Source organism: Rhipicephalus microplus, unplaced genomic scaffold, assembly GCF_043290135.1.
Source record: "Rhipicephalus microplus isolate Deutch F79 unplaced genomic scaffold, USDA_Rmic scaffold_24, whole genome shotgun sequence".
In the NCBI taxonomy this organism is placed as follows: domain Eukaryota; kingdom Metazoa; phylum Arthropoda; class Arachnida; order Ixodida; family Ixodidae; genus Rhipicephalus; species Rhipicephalus microplus.
In genome coordinates this window covers 7,483,058-7,505,785 of record NW_027464597.1, presented here as the reverse complement: position 1 = coordinate 7,505,785, position 22,728 = coordinate 7,483,058, and the positions used below count along the sequence as shown (strand labels likewise).

The window sequence follows — 22,728 nt, the reverse complement described above, 5'->3', positions numbered from 1 at the left end:
TTGAAGTAATGATCCTATGTTGTTTCTCGCAGACATGGCCGACATGATCGCGTCTAGAGAGGAAAACGCCGATGAAGAAATACCGTAGTCGGCCACTGGGGGTGCGGAAGGCGTTTCTGGCGTAAAGGCGTCGGTCACAACCGGGACTGAGTCTCGCACGAAGAAGTCCTCGGTTGTCACGGTGGTGTATTCGAACGTGAGTCATCCTATGCACGTCGTCGAATGTCTGTGAGTGGCTGTGGTGTTTAAACGTACTTTAGCTAGGTTCGCATTAACACTTCCAGGACATGAACTTGGTTGAGTGACTGGTGGTCGCGGTGATGACCACGCCGTACGCTGTGACCGTTGTTCACTCAAACAAGTGGTAGCTGCTGTATAACATTTTTCTACCTTCATAGAAGTGAGAACCATTGATCTGCCTCTGACATCAGCGTTAAAAACTCGCAAAACATAAAAAAATTGCACCAACTCTTCGAAGTCAACCTAGATGGGATTCGAAGCAGCAGCCGTGCGCACGGCGTTGACCCGGTTGAAACGGGTGTCGAAACGGGTGCTGGAAGAATGGTTTGAAGCGAAACTTGGTGTAGCGTTTACTCGAGTTAACGTTTGTTTGAAACGAAAATACACGGGAGGAAGGTTGCGTTTCCTGCAAGCTTCACCGCACAGATCAACAAGCCGAAAGAGCAGACAGATTTAGTCACGCGTCCGCAGCAGCGGTACGCAGTTTGCTAGCCATTTGCAATTACAGGCCGCGTCCGTACGGGTGGGGGTGGGGCGGGGGAATGGTTATGTTGTAAGAAGGAAAAGAAAAGTGAGCCCCATAACTGTCTGCTTCAGGGAGCGACACCTCAAGAGTAGCTCACGAGGGATGGGGTGAGGAGGGATTAAAAGAATAGGAATAAAGGTGTAGAGACAGAGAGAGAGAGAGAGAGAAAGAGAGATGAGGTAAGCGTGGGAGTGACGACATATCGAGGGGATAGGAGAGATAGGAAAGATGGAAACATGGTCACCAGAGTCCGAGGACGGGGCACCACTTGCGAGAGCTCTTGTCGGCGTCAGGAGATGGCGTAGAGCAAGTCCAGTCGGTCAGAGCTACACTGTCGTCGGAGGTTGGCGTCAGGAGATGACGTAGGGCAAGCCCAGTCAGCCAGAGCTACGCTGACGTCGGAGATCGCGAGGGCACAACCGGTCGGCACAGAATCCAGCGAGCGAGTCGTGGTCCGTACGGCTGCTGTGGACGCGCAACTAAATATCTGTCTTGTGTTTTTACTCGACGTGTGGTCTTGCGTTTCGGGCGGTGGAGAGGGTGAAGGGAGAAGTCTGTTGCGAGCGGGCGGAGGAGCCGGCAACTGCTGCGGTTGAAAGAGCGAGTGACGTCAACACGCAGCTGTTACTTGACCTACTTCGTCCCGACCGAACACCGGCGGTGAGGGGGTCGGTGTGGACACACGGGACATGGTTATACGGGCTAGTCAAAGAGCTGCTTCGAAACTCGAACAAAAGGTTTCCCTCAAGCACGAAGCAATCAGTGCGAGAGCCACGAATTGTAATGCACACAGTAAGGCTAAGACTTAACCTTTTCGGATGAGAACTCGCTGAACACAAAAGAAAAACGCTTGATGAAAGGATTGCGGTTACTTTAGGGATAGAAGCAGTTTCTGTGCTGTGGTTTTTCTGAGCGCAAAGTGAGCTCTGAGAGCACAACAAGGTTTACGAGCCTACTCCTGTTGCCTGCAGAGAATTGGCCCTTCAAACAACGATGCGTCTCATTGATGTCATGATGTATCATCATGTCATTCATGTCACGGGACCTTTTCGGCCAAAAAGGTTACTTTTCAAAAGTCACTTCCAAGGGTCGAAAAACCGCCAGGCTAGCGCGGAACGCGCAGCACAGTCGCAGCAAAAGCTGGAAGAGCAGCCTTTCACAGCATTTTCTAAATACTATTTGGGTAACTGCTACAAGCACACTTGCATGGTACACACTACGCCATATACATAAAATTATTCTTGTAGGTGACTTCAATCTACCAACTATTAATTGGGAATTAATGCACGCTGGTCACCAGAATGTTGAGCATGCTAACAATATGTTTAGTATTATGTTCACTCATGATTTGGCCCAGCTGGTTCACGACCCAAGGCGTGTCCAAGGGTCTTGCAGTTCAGTTTTAGATCTGATATTTATCAATCGTGCGTTCAGCGAATATACCGTGTCTGTCGAACCCGGATTATCTGATCACTATCTTGTGGGCCTTTCCGTCCCACTGTTGAAACGTGGTGATAAGAAACGCTGTCAAGTGCGGTCTTTTAAAGACTACTCCCGTGCAGATGACACGTCCATAGTTGATTATCTGGAGACCGGTCTTGTTGATTTTGACAATGATGACGTATGCGCTCTCTGGGCCCAGTTTAAAAAAAATGTGTGAACACTGTTTAGCTAAATTTGTCCCAAGCCGAAAAAAAAAACTCACAAACAGACCCCCTGGATAACGCGTAGTATTATTCACTTGAAACGTAAAATTAAACATCTAAAAAAGAAGCGTGTGGATTTGACTAAAATCGGACCATTGCAGGCTAGCCTCGCACAAGCTGTGCGTCTTTCTAAGGATTATTATTTCCAAACAACTCTCCCAAACTTCATAAAAAATGACCCTGAAAAATTTTGGTACCACTTGACGGATAAAAAAAGCCTGTATCCGAAATGTTAATAAATGAATCTATTGTTACGGACAAAGAGACCATAGCTGAGCATTTCAATATATACTTCCATAGCGTGTTTACTAGCCCAAGTGTATATCCATCTGATGTTCCATCGTTTCACATGACAGAGGCTGACTTTGTTTCGTACCCGGGTGTATTTTCCATGCTCTTAAAACTGAAAACTAAGAAATCAAGCGGTCCTGATAATATTCCAAACACCTTTTTTTGCCGATATGCTGAAGTGATAGCGAAATATCTTGTGATTATATTCCGTGTATCTTTGATATCTTCAAAGCTCCCTAGTGACTGGAAGGCAGCCCGAGTTGCACCGGTATTTAAAAAAGGTAACCGCTTGCTTTTTGAACATTATCGTCCAATATCTTTAACATCAGCGTGCTGTAAATTAATTGAGCATATAATCGCGCATCATATCACCGAATATCTTGAAAAAAATGCTGTCTCAACTGATTCTCAACATGGTTTCAGAAAAGGGTTTTCAACTGTGACTCAACTGCTCACCATATCTCATTCCTTTGCATCTACTCTAGATAAGAATGGTCAAACTGATGCGATATCCTTGGATTTTAGTAAAGCGTTTGATAGGGTTCCTCATGACAGTCTAATACTAAAATTGAACAATATTGATCTTCCTCGCATCTTCGTTTTCTGGGTTATTGATTATTTAAAAAACCGAATTCAGTACGTAGAAATTGGGGATCAGCGATCGGGTTGTCTTCCTGTCGTCTCTGGAGTACCGCAGGGGAGTGTCTTGGGACCCCTACTGTTCCTGCTGTATATAAATGACATTGTAAGTGTGGTATGTTCATCTGTGCAAATTCGTCTGTTCGCAGACGATTGTGTCTTGTATAATGAAATTACTTGCCCGGAAAATCAACATGACCTCAATCACAGTTTGTTTAATGTTTTTCAATGGTTCAATCGCTGGGGGATGGCTTTGAACTTAGATAAAACTGTATGCATGCGTATAACCCGGAAGAAAAATCCACTTCAGTATACTTATACATTAAATGAGTCACCTCTACAGCAAGTTTCTGAGTTCAAATATTTAGGAGTAACACTCCCAAGTAATTTATCTTGGAATCAACATATTGACAATATCTCCGCTTCCGCCTTCCGTAAACTGTCTTTCTTACGACACAAATTAAAAAACGTTCCTCCTGATGTCAAACTCCTGGCCTACCAATCAATAATCCGACGAAAGTTAGAATATGCATGCATAATATGGGACCCGTTCATACAGCAAAACGTCAACAAACTAAAAAGAATCCAAAGGAAAGCTGTAAGGTATATATACTCTAAGTTTCGTCACACTGATTCACCTTTTGAGTTAATTAGAGCTAATGGCATTGAACTCCTTGAGTCACGTAGGAAGACATTTAGGCTTAATTTTCTTTCCCAACTTCTTCAAAGACAAACAGCACTAGACCCTACACAGTACCTGACACCCATATCGACAAGGCATACGAGACATCATCACCCCGGAAACCTAACACCTTATTTTGCACGGACAGATGCATTTATATTTTCTTTTTTTCCACGAACAGTGGAAGAATGGAACCTTCTAAAAGACTCTGTATAAAGATTCACTTTGGTTGAATTACTGTGTGTAAACTGTGTGTTGGGTGTGTAAACCTGTATTTGTATGTTGAATTCTTTCCTTTTTCCTTTTCTACGTGACTTGAGTGCCTAACATGTACTTGCTACTTGTACCGTGCCCACCTGCTTGGACCTGTGAAGGTCTGCAGTATGCATTAAATAAATAAATAATAAATAAATAAATAAATATACCACCATAATTTTTGGTCAGGGATTCACTATGACATTCTACGTCATTCTTCGGTGAAGCGTGATACCTGCTACACGCTTGCCAGGAATTTCGTGCAATTTTTTTATGGTGTGGCTGATGATGATGAAGAATTATGCCAAGCGCTATTGTAATGGGCTGTATCATTCGACGACCTACTCGTTGCGCAATTCATATTGTGTGACGCCTGGCTGCACCTTTACTGCTGCAAATGCTTCACTGCACTCATTAATGCGATTTCTTTTCCGATATGAAGGCTGCCTAGCGTCAGTGTGCCATGAAGTTTGAAGGACCGGCGCCGCTCAGTTGGAGAATACGGGACTGACACGCAGAGCACCCGGGTTTGAATCCCGTTGCGTCTTTTGCATTTTTATTTACTTAGTTCTTTTTTTATTGGTTTGCGCGATAGTGGTTACGGACACCGGCGGCGGCGGCGGACAACTACGACACACGCGACACGCGTTCTGATCTCATAACAGCTCTCGCTGTAAAAGTCGCTGAGAAGAGATATTTTACGCTTGATAGGTCATGTAAAGTTTCTACCATAATTTTAAAAATTGGGAAGACTGACTCGAACGTAGCTGTTTAGATTGTCTTCGCTGCTCTCTAGAAATGCCTTAGCTTTATTATAGCAGTGTTTTATCTTTTGTCTACAGTGCCTATCTATTACAAATAATCGGAAGTTCTCCCATCGTTTTCTTGCGACTGCAAATGCCATTTAACCAACTTGGCGCACGAGTGGGCGCTTTTGCATGCACACCACACTTCGGCTCAACTTGCCTCTTCCTGCATACGCAGTAGCACTTCCTCGAAGTTCTGGTTACAGCCACATAATAACGCATTAACATTAAGCAGCTGCTTACAACAAAATTTCTGTGTCGATGTAAGCTTGGTTGGTTGTGAACGAATAGTCAGCGGTGTCCGTGATCTAAAAATTGTGTTGCCTCCTTGCTTCAAAAAAAAAAAAAAAACACCAGGCCTGCGTTGTAGGCGCAGCACAGTGACAGCGAAAGCTAGAAGAGCAGCCTTTGAGAGCCTTTTCTAAACACTCATTAGGTAACTACTGCAAGCACACTTGCTTGATACCCAGTACGGCATTATTACTTTTAAAAAAAATTGGGTAGTAGGCCGGCATTAGCTATGCTATTTTTCGTCATTTTGCTGAGAAGCCCGGTATCTGCTAAACACTTCCGGATCTTTTGTACCAGTTGTTAATGCAGTGGCTGACGACGATGAGGAATTATGGCTGAAGTGGGAATGCGCCCCAGTTAATAGGGGAACAAGAACAAACGTTTGTAACGGGTTGGAGCATTGGACGGTCGACTCGTTACGCTATTCGCATTGTGCGACAACTGGTTCTTTCTTCACTGTTTTAAAACGCTTTAAAGTCGTATTAACGCGATAGATTTACCGACATATCGCCTGCCTAAGGCAAGTTTGCCAACAAGTCACTAGCACCAGCGTAGCTCAGTGGTCGAATACTGAGCTGGCCCCAACCGGACCCGGGAGTCGTGCCCCATTGTGTCTCTGGTGCTAGTTTTTTTTTTTGTATTTCGGGCAATGTGGTTACGGACACCGGTGGTGGCGGACAACTGCGTGAGACCCGAGTTGTGATCTCATAACAGCTTTCACTGTGAAAAAACATCTGACCACGTGATAATTGAAGCCTGGCCGTCTGCATGGCAAGCTGGTGTTCTGCCACACAGCCGCGATGTTGCTCGAAACTTTTTCAGAATAACAAAAACACTAGATGAATGTCATGTAGCGGAAGAAGTGTCCTTAACACGTTGCATGTGTGGCAGGCGCGTGTAATTGCGCCACACGTAGAATTATGTGAACTGAGAAACGAGTCCTTGTTCTAAAGTCCCTCCCGTTAGAAAGCGCTCAGGCATATTTCAATCATCAGCTGCGAAAGCATCAAGAAACTTAACAGCAGTATGGTTTCGCGTATTGCCACTAGAATGCATCATGAGCGCTTCACTAATTTGCAAAAAAAATATGGCGTTAGGCATTTCAATTGTATTTTATAGGGTAGTGCCAAACGGCCAATGTTTCGAGCACAGTCACTCGTTTCTATGCGGCATGTTTGAGGTATGCCCTGAAAAAATAGGCGAAAATATTCATTATTGCGCATCGGGCCATATACATTCTAATCTTGAAGGAGAAGCTTTCGAATCCTCCACGTATTTTTCTTTCTCTTTTGAGAATCCTACGAAGCAATCGTAACATTTCGCACTTCCGAATGAAGGTGCTCTTACCAGCTGGTAGGTGGTGTTTCAACTCTTAACCGGATGCCAATATCTGGTTAACTTCCCGGCTTTTCTTTTTTTTCTCTTTATTTTTCAGGAGAAAGTAATCATGCACTGTCTACTAACGCAAAAAATTTGAGCATTACTCCAAGCCATCCTGCATTCTGCTGAAATGTAAATAATGCCGCAATACGGTAATTGTTTTTTCTGAATATTTAATCCTAATAGTAATCAAAAGTAGATTTATCCTAAAATTTATCCTGCGAAGTTGTTTTTGCGTAATTTGAATGAAATCTCGCACCAGAAATTATGTAGCACATATTGTTTTCAGCTGCATGATTTCAAGAATATATATTTTAGTTTTTGTCGTGGTTTGCGGAAAGCCGCAAACCGTACGACTCGTCGAACTTGATATTGACTGCAGCAAAGTAATCACGTACATCCACATAAAAAAAGAGAGGTGATTTGGCACACATTCATTGCGTCGCACCTTGAAGTAAACGAGATCCTAATGTATATTGCCATTAGTTGACAAAAACAGAACAACCAAGTTGTGTGCAAAACTGTACGAAGAGAAAACGAGAAAGTAGCATGCAAATCTTCCAGCTCACTCAGAAAGTTCCACCTCGATCGTATAAACGAACGCATCGCTTTCCACTACGGCACCAAACGTGGCGGCAGTTGGCCTCGCGCAAAACCTTTGCCGCGTCAATCATCGCGTGAAACAGAGGGGTGGATTGTTCCCCGACTGCGTAATGTAATGCCGCGAAAGCAACGCCCAGGCGTATTGTAATGTATAGCTTACGGTTGTATTCATTGAAGACACAGCCCCTGACGTAGAAAGCAGATTGTGCAACCAATTCGTAGATTGTGACGAACCTACTGGCATAAAAGTTTGTGTCCTTCAGGTATTTGTATCCAAATCTACGAGGTAAGAAATGCAGCGAACAGCAACGATACGCTTTAGTAGCTTCGCTATACAATATTGGCGAGTCATGTATGAACAACAGGTATATTCCTCGTGAATCTTGGTAAAGCTAACAAAAGGATCCGACTCCTTCACGATGCCACAGCATGTGCGCTCGGCTGCTAGCGGGAAAGCCGCGGAGAGCCTGTCGATGCCGGAGGATTTCATTCTGATTTTACCGGTTGCCCCGGTCTCCCCCAAAACTATACCAGAAGGGGAGAGGTCAGCCCTGGAAAGTTAAAAAAACTGATTAAGTTTTGAGTGGCGTTGCTGATCCCTATGTAAGAGACATTATCCTCTATGCGTTGAGGACTCTTACAATTGCGGTTTATACAATAATGTAATCCAATAGGATTCTTCGTTGGCTTTGGTGGTAGATTTGCCGGGATTAATAATGTATTTTTTTCCTTATGGGAGTGCTGACAGGAATTCTAAATATTTTCAGGTTGTTGTTTTGAATGTGAACGCAGGTGTAAGGATTACCAAAAAGAGTGTCATGGCGCTTTGGAATGCAGCGAATGAATTTCATAGGCGAAGCTCCTTACGCCATGGGTCGTACATTCCGTGTTTGTAGTATATTACCCACCTCTCGTTTAGTCCTTGGAATGTCTGCTGGATGGCGGTACTTCTTTGTGACGAATATGTGATGAAAAGACATAAGATGGTGGTAGTTGAAGTGTTCACCAGACGGACAGACGGAGGGACAGAAGGACAGACGCACGCACGCAAGCAGGCTTCGTCCCACTCATCATTCGCTCCGTAGGTATGCTGGGTTTGTTTTTATACCGCGGCCTTAACGGAGAAATTTTGGTTTAGGAATTGGGAGGGTGACTTCTCAGTGATAATGCGATAGAGGTCTGACGTGATGCGGATACTGCAACTCGCAATATACAGGTGTACGCAGTCTGTTTGCTGTCAGGAACACGTGGTTCACGTAAACAATGATGAGTGAAGTGTCGTCCAGAGGCTCTCGCATTGACTTCTGCTATTTAGGCGGCAGACAGTACGCGAATTTCACAGACCCAGTGGACAGCGAAGTGTTTCTCTGCTGAACGCAGCTTATTTCATTTAGGTTTTTTTAGTGAATTTACGCATTAACCGAGGATCATGCTCTCCTGTGGGCAGTGATGGATCCAGACCCCACAGTACGCAATCCGGACTTGGCGTCTCCTTCGACGTCAACCTCAAGGAAGCAACACAGCTAGGAGGACGACAGCACCAGTGACAGCATTGAACTGTACACGGCGAGTAGTGAAGACAGCGATGACGATTTCATCCCTGCAGTGAAGCGTAAAGCTAAAAGGAGAATGGTTGGCGCGTCTTCGCCAGCTAGCGTCTCCACCGTGAAGGCAGCGTGGAGTCCTAAATGCCATATCATACTTTTTTGTTCCTGTCGACTCTTCGATCAACCTGAAGAACATGAACAGGCAAGGGATATCAGTGCGTCTCGAGGCTATCGTGCCTAATGAGATAAAGGATGCTAGACTCAACCCACAAAAGAATATCTTGGCCATAGACGTTGAGCACCCGGCTGCACTACATACCTTGCGAAATGTCTCGGAGCTTGGAGGCATCAATCTCAGTGCCTACATTCCACAGGATAGTGACACGACAATGGGCGTCATTTATGACGTTGATATTTCCATACCGAACGCAGACCTTCCAGTGCTGATAAAGCCAGCTACTGAGGCAACGGACGTATTGCAAGTATGCCGGCTTGGCAAATCCTGTTGCATCGTGGTGACCTTCAGAGGTGATTGCATTCCATCACATGTAAAGGTTGGTCATTTTCGTCACGTTGTGCGACCTTACATCGCAAGGCCACTACAATGCCACAACTGTCTAAACTTGGGTCATGTTAGTGCTGTGTGTTGCAACAAGCAAGCATGCCCACGTTCGCCGGACCCAACAAAGCAGAGGCTTGCCAAACAATTCTCCTAAAATGCAGCAACTGCAATGGGAACCATGAGACCTCATCCAAAAACTGCCCAGTACTCAAGAAGGAGAGGAGCATTCTGGGACAAATGGTAAAAGACGGATCCCCACGAAAGGAAGCGGTAACGGTTGTTCAACGACGGCGTTCCCGTCGACGGCAGTGCTCGAAGAAAAGAAAAAGCAGTCCTGTGCTGAAAGTTCCTTCACTTACTCCGCCACCACCACTGCCGCCAAGACCACAGTGACCTCCCCCGCCCCCGCCACCAAGTAGGGTACGTCCAGAGGTGCCGGAAGACACTGTGCCGCAACAGAGAACATCTCGCTCTGACTGGCCCGCTTTACCACGGGCACACGTGTCTACGGAACCACGACATCAACAGTCAAGAACGGATATGCCCCCAGCAGGCAGTCTATCTGCCCAAGAGGTACAAGTTTTTTCTGTATTGAGGTCATTCATAAGTGTTATCTGCACTCTCTTGGCTAGTCTACAGATCCCTGCCGCTAAATGCGCGCTGCAAGTCTTGGACACACTAGAACTAATTCTTGCTTGACTTCAGTAACAAGATGGCCAACCATAGACCACATCAGTCTTTCCGAGAAAACGCAAAGTGTGCTTCCATAATTCAGTGGAACGCCAGAGGTCTACTGTCAAAAATGCCTGAGTTTGGACAGTTCATTTTCGAGAATCAGTTTCCCCTCATCGTTACTTGTGAACCACATTTTTCAAAAATACCTCGACTGTTGGGCTGTGAATCGATCGTTTCTTCATCGTGCATTGAGCGAAGTCAAGTTGCTGTGTACATCCGTAAAGAACTCACTTATGTTCGCCAAAGAGCAGAACCTGACAATGGAAATCACTACGTGTGGCTATATGTTAAAAAGAAGAAATTGTCGTTTACACTGATAGGCGCTATATAGCGCCGTCACGTCGACTGGATCAACAGATATTAATTGATATATTCGCAACGACTTCGGAAACTTGGATATGAATGGGTGACTTCAACGCCGATCATCCACTGTGGGGAAGCATTAGGACAAATCGAAAAGGCATGAACCTAGTTGATCTCGCATCAGAGCACAGGCTTCAGGTGCTGGACGACGGCAGCACTACTTAACTCCGAGGAGTAACTTATAGCAGTTGGCTGGACTTGTCATTAGTGTCACATAGCATTGTCACGAAAGTCCAATGGTTCACAGATATTGAAACCTACGGCAGCGACCATATCCCCACGTATGTGACAGTCGGAGGTCTGGACAATTCCTCTTCCTCTGGACACTCAGGACATATTGACTGGAAAGAGTATCAGATATCAGTGTAGAGCAAGTGCATGCACAAACCGCCGGAATCCATTGAAGAAGTAATTTTTTGTGCGATGGAGACTTCCACAAAGATATGTTCGAAAGAATCGAGACGTACCGCGCTTGACCAAGAGTTGGAACAACTTCGAGCGGTCCGCCGACATGCCGAAAGACGATACAGACGCACAAAATCTATATCTGACCTCAAAGAATCCAGACGCATTCAGAAGATAATCCAGCGTCGAATGCACAAACTCTAAGAGCAACGATGGAAGAGTTTTAGTGACTCACTAGACCCTCAAAAGCCTTTGTCTCCCGTGTGGAGGACTCTTCGAGGTATTCACTCGCATTCGCAACAGCGTCATCTATTCGCCGTTCTGGCGCTACATCAACGTCGCTCACAGCTGGATATTTCTGGTGAATTTTGTGCAAAGATCGCCGGCGACACCTCTATACCAATCGATCTATTGCCACAGGACTTTCCAGTTGCGCGAATCAGCAAATGGAAGTTGCCTTCACTAAAGAAGAACTTCATGCGGTATTGAACACATGCAGACGCTCATCGTCCCCAGGTCCGGATGGAGTGACCTATACTGCCCTACGTCGCCTAGGCTCGCAGGCCCAGCGCTGTCTCCTGGACATTTTCAATAAGTTTTGAAATAATGGAATGGGGCCTGATGAGTGGAAGTGCAGTCGTCTAGTGCCTTTGTTGAAGCCCGCAAAGTCTCCATTGGATTTTGCATCATACCGGCCCATAGCACTTGCAGGCTGCGTCGGCAAGCTCATGGAGAGGATGCTGCTTACACGCATTGAATGGTACCTGGAACGTTACAACATCTATCCTGATGCTATGGCTGGCTTTCGACGAGGTCGGTCCTCAATTGATAGCATCATTGACTTAGTGACCTCTGTTCAGCAACAGAAAGCTAAGAAGCGGCTGTCGGTAGCTCGGTTCTTAGACGTGAAAGGTGCCTATGACAACGTGACCCATGAGGCTGTTCTCAATGCTCTTTAAGCAGCTTAACTTGGAGGTCGTGTCTTTCGATGGGTAACAAGCTACCTCACAGAGAGATTTATGTTCGTTCTAACTGAAGATGGGCCTACGAGTAAGCATTTCACAAGTCGTGAGGTGCCACAAGGCGGCGTTTTGAGTCCGACTCTTTTCAACCTGGTTCTGGTGGGGCTCACTGAAACGCTGACACAGACGGCATATATATCTCTCTACGCTGATGATATCTGCATTTGGGAGTGCGGCGTGACACGGTCTCAAGTGCGCGCAAGGATAGAGAAGCGGCAACAATGACATCGGCATACCTTCGCCAGCAAGGTTTGACTATCGCCCAGAAAATGCGCAGCAGCGGCATTTACACGCAAACCGATGTCTTTTTACCCATTGTGCATCGATAGCAGAGGAATCGCTTATAGGAGCAGTCATAAATTCGCTTATAAGAGCAGTCATAACCTCACCTGGAGCGCGCATGTGGCATACCTGAAGAAAAAGCATATTGGCATTGAGAATGTATGCAAGTTCGTCGCCGGAAAATCATGGGGCCCATCCGTGCACTTCATGTTGCAGCGTTATACAGCCCTCTTTCTCGGAATTCTCCGGTACAGCGTTCCTGTTCTGTCCAAAACGTGCAAGACTAACATCCGCGCACTACAGAGCGTACAAGCCCAAGCACTTCGGACATGTCTTGGCCTTTTAAGATGCTCATCGACAGTGGCAACTATGGTTACCGCAAAAGACAGCCGGTCACAACGCATATCATTGTCGAGACACTGAGAGCACACATTCGGCATTTATCACGGCTACCGTCCTATCATTTAGCGTGTTTGACAGCTCGGAGGCCCCATTTTTTATACTGTGGTATTGTGACAAAACATCAGGACATATTACCATCTGGCTTCAAATTTGCGATGCATCCAGAAGCTGCGTTATGGAGTCTACGTCAACCTGACGTGCGCTTATCAGTTCCTGGAATCGTTAAGAAGGCACGCATGTCACCGCTAGCCCCGAAGCAATTGACATTGCGTTTGTTAGACGAAAAGTACTTCGACAGCATACATGTTTACACCGATGGCTCCACTGATTCCAACAACTCTACTAGAGCAATGGTTGTTCCATCTGATAATGTGTTGCTTCGATACAAGATCTCTCACACCATGACGTCGACAGCAGCAGAGCTCGCAGCGCTTCAAGGTGCAGTAAAGTACATTCTTCGACAGCAACCTAACCAATGGGCCATCTTTTACGACTCGAGGTCAGCCTTACAGACACTGCGAATGGTTATGCAGCACGGGTTGCACGAACAATTAGTAGATCAGATAAGACACGACTACCACGATGCGCTCAAGGAAGGTCACGATATTGTATTTCAATGGTTGCTGAGTCATTGCGAAATTGTCAGCAATGACCGCACGGTTGAAGCTGCTCGATCGGCTCACGACCAAGACCTGCGTACGGCCATAGCACTCTTGAGAATGGACGCTGCAAGGCGACTACAATCCCTTTCTCGCCGTATAACTCTCCTACAATGGAATACACCGGATTTCCCCAACACGCACCTGTATTCGATCGACCCAAACTTGCAACTTCATTTGCCTTCCGGGCTCCCACAATGCACTGAAACTTTAATGTGTCGCATTAGGTTGGTCGTGGCATTTACGAATGCGTACTCTCGTCTCCTTGGAATGGCGAGCACTTCGGCATGCAGCATCTACGCCAGCGAGGAAACGCTTGAGCACATTCCATGCCATTGCCCAGCATACCAGTTTGAACGACGTATTGTGGAAGCCAAGCTCCATCAGCTGGATTCACGGCCGCTTACAGAAGAAGATCCTGGGACCATGGCCGACGGTCTCCCATACACGCAAAGCCACGAAAGCCCTCTTGCACTTCGTAAGCACCACCAGACTTCACGACCGCTTACGAAAGAACAGTGTGACACCATGCGGTGTAGTCTCGAGCTTACTATTTATCCTTCTCTTTCTTACTCCTCTTCTTTTCTATCTCTTTCCTTTCTATTATTCTCTCTTTGTTCCACCCGAAGCGTAGGGTAGCCAACCGAGCCAAGCTTGGTTAACCTGCCTACCTTTCCTCTGTATTTATCTCTCTCTCTCTCACAGACCCAGTGAACTGCGTTGACTTGTCGTGATAATGCCCATTGTAATGGTGTCGGCTCGCAGATGCTAGGCGACTAGCCTTGGAATCAAAAGTAAAATGTTTTGTGAGCGTTGTCTGGCTTGGGTGTGTGGAGAACGTTGATGGTGGTGCACACCATGGAAATGAAAGATGTCCGATTTCGGGTGCTTTTATATTTTTGGGGTGCTTTTTTTTTCTTTTGTAGGGCACAATACAAAATGATGGAACTAAGACTTCTTTTATTTCTCTCTCTCTCAGAGTGTGTGTGGGGAAAGGGGGAGAAAGAAGTAGAAATTTGAGATTGTTTTTCGTTGACAGGTAATAATAATGAAAATTAACGCATTGATGCCAAGCAAGGTATGAGGGATCTTATTAGAAGTAATTGTAATGTAAGCGTAAAGATAGATGGACCAAAACATAACTTTGCGCTGGCAGGGACCGCATTCGTGACCTTCGAATAACACCCGATGGACGCTTGGAAGTACGCCTCTGAAAGGCGTTTATGGAACGCATGCGTAATAGTTCATCAACGCCTGAATTCATGAACCCCAAGAGCGAAGTATATCGACAAGCAATGCTAAGCAGAGACTGACACATTAATATAGACATCACTGGGGACGGTCAATTACTATAGCGTCCGTTCCTCTTCGCTAAAGCATGCACAACAAAATTGGAGTACCTCCATATAATGTCATCTTTTAATTTATTAGCGTGATTTCAAGTGATCATATTCTTGGCAAAAACAGTCCTGTATGTTGAGTATGGTTGCTTATTCCGAATGTGAATGAATGTGAACGCTGTTAAAAGCTCAAGCTTAAATTGTATGATTATGCATGGTGAGTTGCAGTCGCACACTATACTACAGTCCAAAGACGTCACGTCCATACAAGTGAAGCAAGGATGACGATCACGTCCGCAACTAAATACCTAAATACTCCCGCTTATGCACTGGGAAATGTACTTGAAGGTGCAATCACCAGCCTTCGAGGTCGTGACGTATGTTTGGAGAGCACGCTCATTGGGGCAGGTTTTTGTGCATTCTCCTTGGGGGAGGCAGGGCATCAGAGTGCCCGAGTTACACTCAACTATAGACCTACTTGAACCTAAATCCCTGATAAATAAATAAATCATCTTGTTCGTGTACACTCCTTCATGCAGCGTGCATCGAAGAAGTCCAAGTCCAGAGGAAAAACACGTCTGACGTGGCCACAGCAGAGAAAGCGAGGGACCAGCGACAGCGTCGAGAATGGAGACGCTGCTCCCTCGGCTCAAGCAACTTCAAAGAAGCAAAAACGGCGTGATGACGCATCCACAAAGAAGCGAATCAGCGTAGTTTATAGGGCTCTATCAAGTACGACCTTCTTTGGTCTTCCAAATAAACGCTGAGCTTGACCAAACTTCCAGGAGCTCTACATTCGCAGTTATACTACGTAACACAGGTGAAGAATGTCTGTCTGTCTGTCTGTCTGTCTGTCTGTCTGTCTGTCTGTCTGTCTGTCTGTCTGTCTGTCTGTCTGTGTAAAAAAACTTCCGTTCCCATGTATCATGGCAATGGACGTTATGGGAAGCGTGCATAGAGATGGTGACTTTGTGTAATGTTTTATTTGAGCGAAACGTTGCAAAATGTCGCTTAGGATATATACAAATAGACACGCAGACGTATGTTAAACAGCGCGTATGTTTTATTTAACGAATGGTTCCGTGTTTCGTAACGATGCCAACAGAAACATGGGCAGCCCTGGCTAGTGCTCCGTAGACAGCCTTCACGGGAAGGTAGTTAAGCATACAGGTGACATAAACATGACGTGATGCCTGTATCATAGGGGTACATAAGTCATCATCATCACAATATTCAGCCTAACTACGCGCAAAGCATGGCAAACGGCTGTTCCAAGATCCGCCAATCAATCAAGTCTGTCTCGTGCTTTGTGCTGCCACGTACATTCTACCTGCGAACTTTTCTAATCTCATTCGCCAACCTAGCTTTGTCTCTCTGTCGTTCGTTTGCCTTCTCTGAGAATCCAGCCAGCGGCTCTTCCCCTTAATGACCAGGGGTTATTCTGCCCACCTGCTACGGGCCCTGCCCATGTTCATTTCTTCTTGATTTCAACTATAATATCCTTAACCCTGGTTTATTCCCTCATCCACTCTGCTCTTTCCTAGTCTCTTAAGGTTACATCTATCATGTTCCTTTCCCTCGCTCGCTGCGTCGTCCTCAGTTTAAGCTGAACCCTCTTTGTAAGCCTACAGATTTGTGCTTCGTAGGTAAGTACTCGCAAGATGCAGCTGTTATATACTTTCCTATTGAGGGTTAGTGACAAATCACCATTAATGATTTACGAATACCTAATGAATGTAATTTATTCCATCTTTAATCTTCTAGTCGATGTTTTACTCTAATAGTTTGGCTCTGTGATTACTACCTGTCCTAACTAAATATGTTGCTTCACAACTTCCAGCGCGTCTTCACCAATCGCAAAGTGCTGTTTTCTGCCGAGACTTTTGCACATTATTTTGTGCATATTGATTTTTAGGCCTGCTTATCTGCTTTCCGTGCCCAGTTTTGTAATCATGAGCTTTAATCCATCCACTGAAGTCATTAAAGCAAAGTCATGGGCAAATCACAGGTTACTAAGACGTTCTTCTTTAACTCTTATCCCTAATACCCCTGTCACACGTGGCAACTTACCTGCACTTCTAACAAGTACACTTCGACGTGAATGTCATTTGCGCGCGGTCGCACGAGCAAGTTTAGTGTCACTCCCTGGAAAGTACACTTGTTGGCAAGTGCGTTTCCCAACCTCACTTCACTGCGATGGCTGCGATGAAGTGTGTAGCCTCGGTACCAGTGGCTTGTACAGAAAGATGCTGTTGCCTAAAGTGGCGTTCATAATCTGTTTAAATCATTGTTTTTGTTGTGATGTATATTGTTATGTATAAAACATGTCATGAAATACAACAGTAACCTCACTACTTTTACTGTCGGGCTGTTTGCGGCCACGTCTGCTAGGGGGATGCTGCAGCACATGCGCAGCAATGGGTGCGTCCGTCGCGTTGTTTACTTCCAGGTACACTTGCTCATGTGTAGGTGAGTTGTTCTCTATTCATTTAAGATGGCATGTGCCACAGATGCTACTTCCACGAAGACAATGTGGTCGAAAGATGAGACACAGGCGCAAAAATAACAAATATACATTGTGCTACAAATCTGTCAATCGCCATTGCCATCATTTACAAAGTGCACTTCGCTTTCTTGTGTAGCAGCGAACCACCAAAATGACGCTTTGTGAGCGTAAGTACACTCGCACAAAGTGCACATAAGTTGCCGTGAGTGACTAGGGTATAACTTTTTTTCCAATCTAAAGCCCTGAAAGCCTTCTGTAAACACGTGGTGAATGGTGTTCAAGAGACCATGTTTTCATGGCTTTCACCATTCTTTTTTGACATTCTGTCATTGTTTTATGGAAAACAATGGTGGCTGCGGATTCACTGTCAATTTTTTTCAGTATAACAAGACCAGGCTTCCTTAGCGATCCGCTTGAGTTGACTTTAAGGTGCAATCCATCTCCTTCTCTGTCTTCTAATTCGATGCATTGAACCTCATATTCCTCCCCTCCCTCCCCCAAAACATTTCTGCTACTAACGCGGTGTTTTACTGCCTCCAGCGTAAGCCCACCTATCAACGGGAGAACCATGTCATGTCACTTGATGTGAATTCACCGTTGAGTCGTAATAACGTCATCATGTCGTCATTGGTCAGCAAAATTTTTGATCAAGACTAATTTGTGAATTCACATGAAGTAATACAAAAATTTTGCTATCAGTGACATCATAATGACGTCATATGGTGACGTATTTCCAAGATTTTATTGCATCACTCGTGATGACATTACTATATTCTCGCCTTTTATGAGGTGCATGCGGCTTTTAGCCCAATAATTCGGAACTTTTACTGTTTCCGTAAGTACAACATATTAAATGAAGATTTATATTGAGCCCAAAATTTCGGGGTCAAATATAACCTCTCTGTTGTGATAGCTACAATAACTTAAACTTTTTCCTGAGTAGTAAGAAAATCCTCGTAGATTAAAAGTGCCGCGGGACTAGGCACTTGTGTGGAATGGTATTACCATTCAAAGACGTCCTATGAACAAATAATTCACCTTGTAACATATTCTGCATTGTGTAGCAGAGCTATAAACTCGAAAGTTATCGAATGCATTCCGTGATTACCCATTCTTAAGTTTAGTATGAATTCGCCTCACCAATGCACTTGAACACTCAATTTCGACACGTTTGTCGCAACGTGGTCCGTTCGCCGTTTTCCTTCAGAGCCCGACTTGCTGACGCCAGTGGAAGTGGATCGACTTGTGCGTGTTGTTTTCTGGAAAGCCACCCATGACGACGACAGTGCCGAGCCGGCGGCGAGGTTCTGCGCCCACGTCATCATGGTGAGTCAATAGCATTCGACGATGCACCTTACTTTTCAAGGCGAAAATGCTTCGTCAGATGCGGACATCGGCTGGGGTTCCGTGAATAGAAGGCCTAGTGTCGGTGGCGTTAACACAGTAAGGTTACGACACCATCATCATGCGATGATGTCACGATATGTCATCACGACGCCACTCATGATCAAAACATGTCACCTCATAACAACTTGTGTCATAATAACTGTGTACCTCGGGTTCAAAGACGTCTCCGTAATTAGTTATCCGGCGTGTAAAGCCGCCACCACCGTTACAAATACCATTCGAATTCGTATCGATTAACAGACTGGTGATCTGCTTCGCAACCCTATTCCTTATTTCGAACCCAGTGTCATAACTTTTCGGAAGGGCTTATGCTTACAATTAACTTTACACCTGGCAGAAAAACCACTTGGTTCAGCATGCCTGTAACTGCAAATTTTCCTGTGCTGAATGGAAAAATATTCGACTGAGCTAGAACCCACATGGCAGAACTATCAGTGCCCCATAGCATTAAGCTGAGACGACACGAAAGCAGTAGCACTCTATGTATTTTTCTTAGTAGATGTAATGGCACTGTCCCGCCACTCTACAAAAGCTTCCGGTAAATAACGCGGTTTCCTCTGCCTCAAGGATCGGCTATTCTTTGACGGAACGACAAAGACATGCGATGAATTGAACATGTGGCGTAGTAATGACTTCAATGCGACGTCCCAAATTATCGCAATCTGTGAATTCATCCTGTTAGACACCGAAAAGAAGCAATAATTTGGTTTAGGTTGATTAAGTGCACTCTAGGAACTCGTACACTTTGAGTTTTGCTATCTCACGTTATTAATAGTGGAGGAAATATACTGAAGTTTGATCGTTAAATTTCGCGCCAAATTCGCCACGCGTGATGTTGAAAATTTTGAAATGTACTTTTCGTATGTTCGCGCCATTGGCTGGATGGAAATTTTTGAAATCTCCTATGCTAGGTCAAGGTCACCGACGGAAGACAAAGTACTACATCTTTAATGAGTAGATGCTATGTAATACCGAGTACAAGTTTTCAAAGTTTACTTTGTCGGGGAGTTCGAATCCCGGCCGCGCCGACCGCATTTTCAATGGAGGTGAAAATGGTTGAAATTAGATGCACTTCAAAGAACCCCAGGTGGTCGTAATTTCCGGAGGCCTTCACGACGGCGTCTCTCAATGATATCGCGGTTTCGAGACGTTAAACTCCCACATATATTCCTATATTTATTTGCAATTTATAATACCACAGGCTGAGCTGGACGGGGTGTTCATCGATCGGTTGTTGTGGACCGGCCGGAACTGGTCCAAACAACACGACGTCCTGGTGCGGAGGACCACTGTGAGGGTGCTATGGGATCCGCAGCCGCAGCACGATGCTGGTAACGAACTGACCGCTTTTGTTAGCTTCATGGCCACGCTTCTGTTATCCATCCCTGGAAAAGGAATTGCTGCATCGGTGGGCTCTTGCCACCCCGGACACTTCTGCATAGCGGCGCTGCTGTGCGATTCCTGCAAGCTTGTCATGAGGTCGCCGGACTGCACCACCACACCAAGATATGTTATTATTAAAATCGCCACCAACGCCACCACGGCTCGCCATAGGACCCGTCATAAACTCTGCTAGCGTACCTTCACAAGTATAGTGGTTAAGTGCAAGCCGTTCATTAATCACCATCTTACGTTTTCAAGGAGCAGTGACTTCAAAATTCAAGCATAATATGCGGAGTTTGTTTGCTTCTTTGGTAAGCACGAGTTTTTTTTTTTTAGTGAAGTAGGAATCACATTCGCTGGGTGAAAAGTTATTCTATTTCGAGCGGAAAGAGCTTCCAAGCCACCACCACCGAGAAAACTAGGTGGTGGTGACAAAGCTCATCGGCGCATTCCCGGGCATGAGTCACCCGGCTGCCTGACCGGGGTTCCTCCAGGAGGAAGAGATCCCTTCTATGTCACTTACGCATAGGCTTTTCCTGGCCTGCGGCCCGGCGTAATCGGCTTGGCAGAACCTCGTTCCCTGCGTGCACTGCGCTTGCCCAGCGCTTCGCACACAACGCGGGGTCTTGCTCACCGCACTTCGTCACCACGGTCTTCCCGCGTCTACACAGAGGCACCTTCTCTTTTCAGCACGGCACCACACCCAGTTCTTCAAGGCGCTTTTTCGCTTTTTTGAGGACACTGGACTAGACAACCAGCTATAGAAGCCACCCGCCACGTCCTTGGTCATGGTCGCCATTTCTCTTCTTCTTCTCTCTTCTTCACATCTGTAATGTCCTCTTCCCCTCCCCTTCCCCGACAGACGCTGAGCCGTGCTCCCAATTAGGGCTGCAGAAGTTGCGTCTTTGATTGCTCCTGAACCTATCTCTCTCTCTCTCTCTCTCATCGACTGTATTTTTGCGTGTTCAGCAAGCTCCTAAGCGGCATCGCAAAGTGACGATGAGCGAGCAGCACTGATGTCGACAATTTTTGTGTTGTCACCACGGAGTCTACATGTGGTACCGTCTGGTAGCAACGCCTGACTGCCTGGCAACGGCTTCACTTGCTTGGTTTTGCTTGGTTTTTGCAGCGCGTTTGTGTTGATTCTGCGTTTTCGTTTCGCCGCTTCGGGTGATTTGTCTGGAATTAGTGTGCGCCAATGTGATTATTTGAAGCTATAGGCTCATCGCAAATAAGTAACACGCACGCAGCGTTCATAAGTCTTACCAGCCAGCGTGGCGCAAACGTGCGTCTCCAGCTGTCTCGTCACTGCTCGGTCCGGCGTCGATTTCAGAATAAATCCCCAGAAGCAGATTGAACCGACATTGATTCGCCACGGTGCGATTCATCGCGATTCCATATTCCCCACTGTTTTGATCATCGCTCCTGGACGCTGATGACGACGGTGACGACAACGACTGGGGCGAAGGCATGCCTATACACGTCTCACCGAGCAGAAGAAACGTCAACTGAAAATTGAGTCACTATTTCGTGTGGCCGCGTGATCAGATGGAGGAGGGGGGGGCTGTGGGAGGGGACCGTTCGGCAGTTCTGGCAGCACTGAAAATTGGCGGGTTTAGCCCCCGTTTTGAATTGGGTTTGATACTATTCATACTGATCGAGATTACATATAGTAATTCGTCCCTGTGTTGCGTGATGAGTACCGAACCGTCACCAGGAGATTTACAACTACACGTTGACGCCATAAACGTGACATGCAAAAAGTTGATGTCATTGCTCCTTTGAAAAATTAACCACTACACGTCTAAGGCACTCTGTGCACATATATATATACGTGTGTGCAAATGCAGTAAAAGCTTTAGAGGCCGTACCTAGAGACTCCGGAAAATAGCATCATTCGCACTGGTCCTTTGGCTCCAGCCTGCCTACGCGTTGCTCAACGGCAGGAAACTCTCTTTATTTTGGTCACAATAGGCCAAAACCTGGTTAATTCGGACAATCCTCGGAGCACGATGAGCACGAAACAGCGCTATTGTTTGTCACGAAAGAGCAAAAACAGCATTCGAAGCCATCAGAAACAAGGTGGTGGGTCCTGATCGCTATTATCGTCAGTTATCAACTGCAATCCTGTGGTGGTTGCCCCATAATGGCGGCAGCACGCAAAACGGAGGCCTGCCTAGAACTTTTGGTTTTAATTAAACACGGTAGTCTGGCACCGGGGTCAAAAGCACTGGTCTTATGCGGAAAAATTGCAGCATTTCCGTATTCATAAAGAAAACGTAGGCATACATATATCACACATTTATTTTATTGTTTTCTTGATACTATCGATAGCTCGCCTTTCGATGAGTTGTGATACATTTACCGGTTTCGTGAAATTCAAATAAACGAATCTTTTCTGTATTGTTTACATTGCGCACGACGATTAGTTATCCTCATCCCCATCAGCCTGACTACGCCCACTGCAGAGCACAGACCTCTTACTTGATCCGCCAACCAACATGACCTTGTGCTTTTAGTTCCACGGAGTGCCTCAACTTCTTTCATATCTCACCTACCCACACAACTTTCTGTCTTCCTCTCACACGACTACTTTCTCTTAAAATCCAGTCAGTTACTTTTAATTACCAGCGCTTATCCTGCCTACGCACCACGTGCTCTGCCCATGACCATTTACTCTTGATTTTTACTATGAT

General features: G+C 45.7%; 2 long non-coding RNA genes across 2 annotated transcripts in view; one reads left to right on the top strand and one right to left on the bottom strand.

The window, feature by feature from the left end:
* The window catches only part of LOC142786449 (uncharacterized), a 30,993-nt gene extending 15,455 nt beyond the window's left edge, over window positions 1–15,538 (top strand). The window contains exons 2-3 of the long non-coding RNA XR_012889051.1: window positions 33–196; window positions 15,276–15,538. This is a non-coding gene — a long non-coding RNA (uncharacterized LOC142786449). The remainder of the gene's footprint in view (window positions 1–32; window positions 197–15,275) is intronic.
* The window catches only part of LOC142786474 (uncharacterized), a 273,752-nt gene that overhangs the window by 123,074 nt on the left and 127,950 nt on the right, over window positions 1–22,728 (bottom strand). The window lies entirely within an intron of this gene.